Consider the following 5,653-nt stretch of genomic DNA (forward strand, 5'->3'; position numbering starts at 1 on the left):
TGTGTTCTCGCTGATCCATCCCGTTATGCAGAACGAGACGGCTGCATCGAAGGAATCGTCGATGAAGGAGGTGATCGAGGAATCCGTGTTCGAGAACATGACCAACCGGAAAAATATTGTGTATTACGACCGAAGCGCTGGGAATAAACTTCCGATCGTGCAAATTCAGCAGCTTGCTGATAAGAACGGGGGTAGCCTACCAGTTCACACTTGCAAGAATCCGTACTATAACAAGGGTTGAAGCAGATCGATGAGATTGCGTTTAAGGAGCCCACCTTTTCAACTTATCTCGCGCTTTAAACGAAAATGTATAAAAATTAGAGTGAAGGAAAATAAAAGTTAATGAAAAAAAAAATCATTGTATCGTTTTTTTTTTTTAGATTTTACTATGTGATAGTGGTGATGAGAGAACGAAGGAGAGAGAAACTGTATACTTAGACAAAATTTCGACTTTTCTGTACTTAAAAAAATTCGACCTTTTCTGTACTTAGAAAATTTTTCGACTTTTCTGGACTTAGAAAAATTTTCGACTTTTCAGGACTTAGAAAAAAATTTCGACTTTTCTGGACTTAGACAAAATTTCGACTTTTCTGGACTTAGAAAAAATTTCGACTTTTCTGGACTTCTGGACTTCTGGACTACCTGTACGTCATGGGGATCGGATCGACGTGCCACTTTACAAACGGTAAGACGCCGGTACACATTACGTCATCCATTCCCCGTGCGATTGCTATAAAAGTTTATAATTTTTTTAATCTCCTCATTTCGTGAAAAAAAAGAATTGAGAGGAAGATGTCTGTATATTTCGATAGCAGTCTACCTCAGAACAAGGATGAATTACTGCCGTGCGAGTTGCTGCCCTGCAGTCGAATCGACAAAGATTTTTTGTTTTCCAAGCCGATGACCGTCCTGTGCGTCGAAGCCAAGTCGGACGAGATACCCACCGGCTCCCTCATGGACTGCGAGTCGTACACGTACGTGAAGCTGCAGGTGCTTTTCCGGTTAGCTTTGCAGCTTCACTACAAGGACGAACCGTACGCTTGCGTGTGCTCCTTGCTCGAGCCGAGCGTGATCGTCCACGAAGACGCAAGAGGAGTTGTAGATTGCGGTCGCGTTTTCTGGCTCGTCCTTCTCACCCGCCTCAAGAGGTGGTTGGAGCTCACGGTCCGAGACATTCTCGTCGTGAACTACGGTTACGCCGATTGGGAGACGACGTTACCGCCGAACATGAGGTACGAGATGCTGATGGATTCCCCCATTGAAGACGGCGACGACGGCGGCGACGCCGAAGAAGACGATGAGAGCGAAGAAGACGATGAAGGCGACGACAGCGACGGCGGCGACGACGAAGAGCGCGAAGAAGACGACGACGACGAGTGCGACAGCGAAGACGAGAGCGACGACGGTGAAGACGACGCCCCGCAGCGAGAAGAAGGAATACGAAGAGGAAGAGACGAGAGGACGGAACGGGTTCGTTTAAATACGCTTTCAGAACGTTCTTACCGAAACTTGGCATGGGAATAGCCAGCAAGTTAAAAAGGAGGAAAACCCTTTGCAGTCCGGTGAGGAAAACGCTTTGCAGTCCGGTGCCGTCTTTGAAGAGACTGGAAAACTTCGATCGCAGCATAGAAATGTACTTTCGCTACGAACTTCCCGGGATGCCCAAATGCAGGCTTCATCCCACAGTCCGGGAGAAGGACGACGAACGAGCGTGGGACGTTCGCGTCGACCTGTTGTCGCCGATGACCTTGTTCGGATCAAGTAGGAGAAAAGATTACAGGGAAGAGTTCACCCGAGAGCTGTGCGACGACGACGACGAAGACGTGGTCGGAGGCGAAGGCATCATGGATCTCGACGAGCTGATGGAAGTCGATCGAGGGGCCCTATCGCCGGAAATGGCAAAGTCCTTGGAGCTGATCGATCCGAGGGCCATAATCAGGGATCCGGAAGGCCGCCGCATATCCTTCCGACACATGCTGGCCTGAAATATGGAGTCGTACATGTTCGAGCCCGATTACTTTCTGCGCAGATCCTTTCCGTCCTGCGAGGCGACGGAAATAAGCCAACTGTACATGAACAAACTAAACAAAGTAAAACACGGCGGTTCCTCTAAAGAATCGGAGAAAAATCCGTTCATGGAATTGCTAGATGGATTTAAAATAAGACAGGGAGAACGCTGGACATTTACAAGTTTTACGATGAAATGCAAGGGAATAACAACTCGCAGATTGTCGACGCGGATTAACGAACCTACCGCGATGATGGCGAGGCAAGATGACCGCACAATCGAAGTTCAGTATTAAGATTGATACAAATAGTATGTAGATTTGAAGAGATTTGAACAAATAAAGAATGAAAAAAAATATGAAAAAAGCCTAAGTGTCAGTTAATTTTTGTCTCTCTTGACAACATATTGCGGAGTTTTTCGCAAGCTTACAAAAACGGTAAGTTAGACATTTCTGGATTTTGTTGAAGAACGTAGGACGCCATGTAGAACGGTCACGAGTGAGTGATTCCGTTCTCGCGTCGTCGTTCTAATCGAAAGCTCCCTGTTGAGATAGGAGACTATAAAAGCCCCACATTTTGAAATCTCCTCACTTCACGAAAAAAAGTTTGCAAGAAAACATGATCGGAAAATTTGATACCAACCTTCGCTCAAATCGAGAAGACCTTCTGCAGTGCGAGCTGCTACCGGGCAGTAGGATCACAGAAGATTTCCTGTTCGCAGAGCCGATGACCGTGATGTGCGTCGAAGCAACTTCGAACGAGATACCCAACGACTCTCTCATGAACTGCGAGTCTTACACGTACGTGTTGCTGCAGGTCATGTTTCGATTGGCTTCGCAGCTGCACTACAAGAACAAGCCGTACCGGTGCGTGTGCTCCTTGCTTGAACCGAGCGTGATAGTTCACGAGAACGCCAGAGGCGATGTGGATTTTGGACGCGTTTTCTGGCTCGTGTACCCCACCGAACTGAAATATTGGTTCAGGCTTGCGGTTGTGGACATTATCATGGTAAGCCAAGGATACCTCCTTTGGAGAGACACGCTGAAGACGGACGTCAGCTACGACAAAATTTTGAGTTCGGAGCCCGAATACGAGGACGGGGATGAAGAGGCGACTGGAGGGAGAGCGAAAAAGAGAAAGAGACGAATCGATGAAACCAGTTCTTTGAGATACGCTTTCAAGAATTTTGATCCTATGTTCGGCGAGGGGACGTCCGACATGAAACAAAGTAAGGTTCATAGCCCGGTACCGTCTCTGCAGAGACTGGAAACTTCGATCGCAGCATAGAGATGTACTTTCGCTATAGGGTTCCTGGTATGCCTAGAGGTCGCCTTCGTCCGACCGTCCGTGAGCGGGACGAGCCCGAAGCTTGGAGAGTACGCGCCGAACTGCTGTCGCCGAAGACTTTGTTCGCATCGAAGAGGAGAAGAGATTACAGAAAAGAACTCACGCGTGAACTAATGGAAGACGAAGACGTCGCCATTGACCTGGTCTCCAGCAAACACGTCGTTGAACTCGACGAGCTGTTGGAAATCGATCGAGAGACCTTGACGCCGGAGACGGCCAAGTCTTTGGAGCAAATAGATCCGAGGGCCATAACGAAAGATTTGGAAGGTCGACGCATATCTTTTCGGCACATGGTGGCGTGGGAGCTGGAGTCGTGCATGTTCCAGCCCGACTACTTTTTGCGCAGGCTCTTTCCGTCTTGTGTTACCGGCGAAAGATTGGGAGTGTCCGTCGCAGGAGATACCGACGACGAAGACGACGACGAGGCGGCGGCTGAAATCGACCAACTGTACGTGACCAACCGGAAGGAGAAAAACGACGAAGCCGAGTCTAAGTATTCGGAAAAAAATCCTACGATCGCCTTACTGTTAAAGACCTTTGGAAAAATGGGTTTTGCGCCTGACACCTTCTCTGATCCCAAACGTGCCAGACCCTTTTACAAGCTGTACTATCAGAAGCACGGCAACAACAACGCCCAGATGAGTAGAACGGTTCGACAATCCTACACCGATAACTGGCGTGCGAAAATGGGTGGCGTGTACTGTCTGAACGAGAGAAAGTCAGCCGATGGCGGTTTCTACACGATGTACGCGTTTGGCAAGGGTGGAGACGACGTCGCCGACGTCGGCTACCGATACCTCATGAACGTTATGGGTCGTGTGGATGAATTCACCGGAGTGTCGAACGTCATGGGCGAGCTCTGCTACATCCTCCTTTCGGGCATAAATCAGCTTCGGCCGCACAGGATGATGAGCATGCACGCCATACTGCTCGGACCGCCGGGCACCGGCAAAACATCGGTGATGTCGGCCGCTAAGAGCGCCATAGGCACCGCCTACTCGGACGACGTGACGTAGAGGACAGCGAAGGTGGTGCTCGTCGAGAACGCGAGCAAGTACAGGAACTCCAAGAAGATAAGGTTCACGAACGAGTTCGTCCCACCCGCTCCCGGCTCCAAGAGCGACAAGAACCCGTTGGCCGTCGAGAGCAGCCAGGAAGCGGCGATCATGAAGGAGGAGCTTGATTCGGGATGCACCAGGTCGGAACGTACGGAGAAGGTGGTCGATCCCAACAACGGAGCCACACGACACGGCGTCAGGACGGCGGTGAACGTGTGCGATAGTGCTACGTTCATGGCGATGAACGAGAAGGACGTGTGTTACTCGATAGACACGAGGATCTCGACGTTCGAGTTTCCTCCGAGCGACGACGTCGTCGTGCCGAAGCAGATGGAAGGATACGAGAATGAGTTAGATTTTATCGACGTCAGAATGCAGTACGGCACCATCAGACACCTGGTCATGGAGAAGTTTCGCATGCTCGAGTTGAAAATGTACCCGAGACGTTTTGAAAGCGACGCATGGTACTGCGAGAGGATGCTCATGCTTACTTGGGACAAGCTAGCTCTGGTTTTGGAACAGTTGAATATGAAGTTCGGCCTGAGAACCGACTCCAGACTTAGAGGTCGCGTGTTCGAGCTCACGCGTCTGCTCGGCTTGATCTTCGGCGTGGTGAAAGTGTACGGATGCCCACCTAAGTTCATCTGCGACGAAAATCAAAGGATGCCCGACGAGAACCAGTGTTGCCACTCCTCCCGCGTAATAGCGGCTCACAGGAGGTGGCTGGCGAAACAAGATCGGCATTCCCTGCACACCGAGGTGATCGCCGAGTCGCAATCAGACCCGGCCGATCTCCTGTTCGCCTTCTCTTTGATCGATCCAATTATGCCGGACGAACTGAAGATACTGAAGACGGTAGTGGACAAGCTAGTCGATCCCGATAACACGGAACTCTTGGAAGGGGAAAGGTACTTGATCATCGGCAACAGGAACAACGCCGGCACGATGGAAGATCTTTTGGAAACGCTGGAGCGAACGACAGGAATATGCAGCAAAAAATGCAAGAATATAATGAGTTCCATGCCGAGCGGAGACAAGAAGCCGTTCCGGTTCGTGGAAGAAGCCGGTCGCAAGCGACAGCTCCTGCTTTGCAGCTTCGGAACGGAGGCATACGTGGCTTCTCACGACGACGAGTACCGGTTGATATCCGACGAGATGATCGAGAAGATGGAGGAAGCCGACGAACTTGGCAGCGATCGCGATCGCGTTTTCCTCGACAGAAACCACTTGCGGCTGAGAAC

Source organism: Anneissia japonica, unplaced genomic scaffold, assembly GCF_011630105.1.
Source record: "Anneissia japonica isolate Jap-2015-1 unplaced genomic scaffold, ASM1163010v1 scaffold287755_len519135_cov135, whole genome shotgun sequence".
Taxonomy (NCBI): Eukaryota; Metazoa; Echinodermata; class Crinoidea; order Comatulida; family Comatulidae; genus Anneissia; species Anneissia japonica.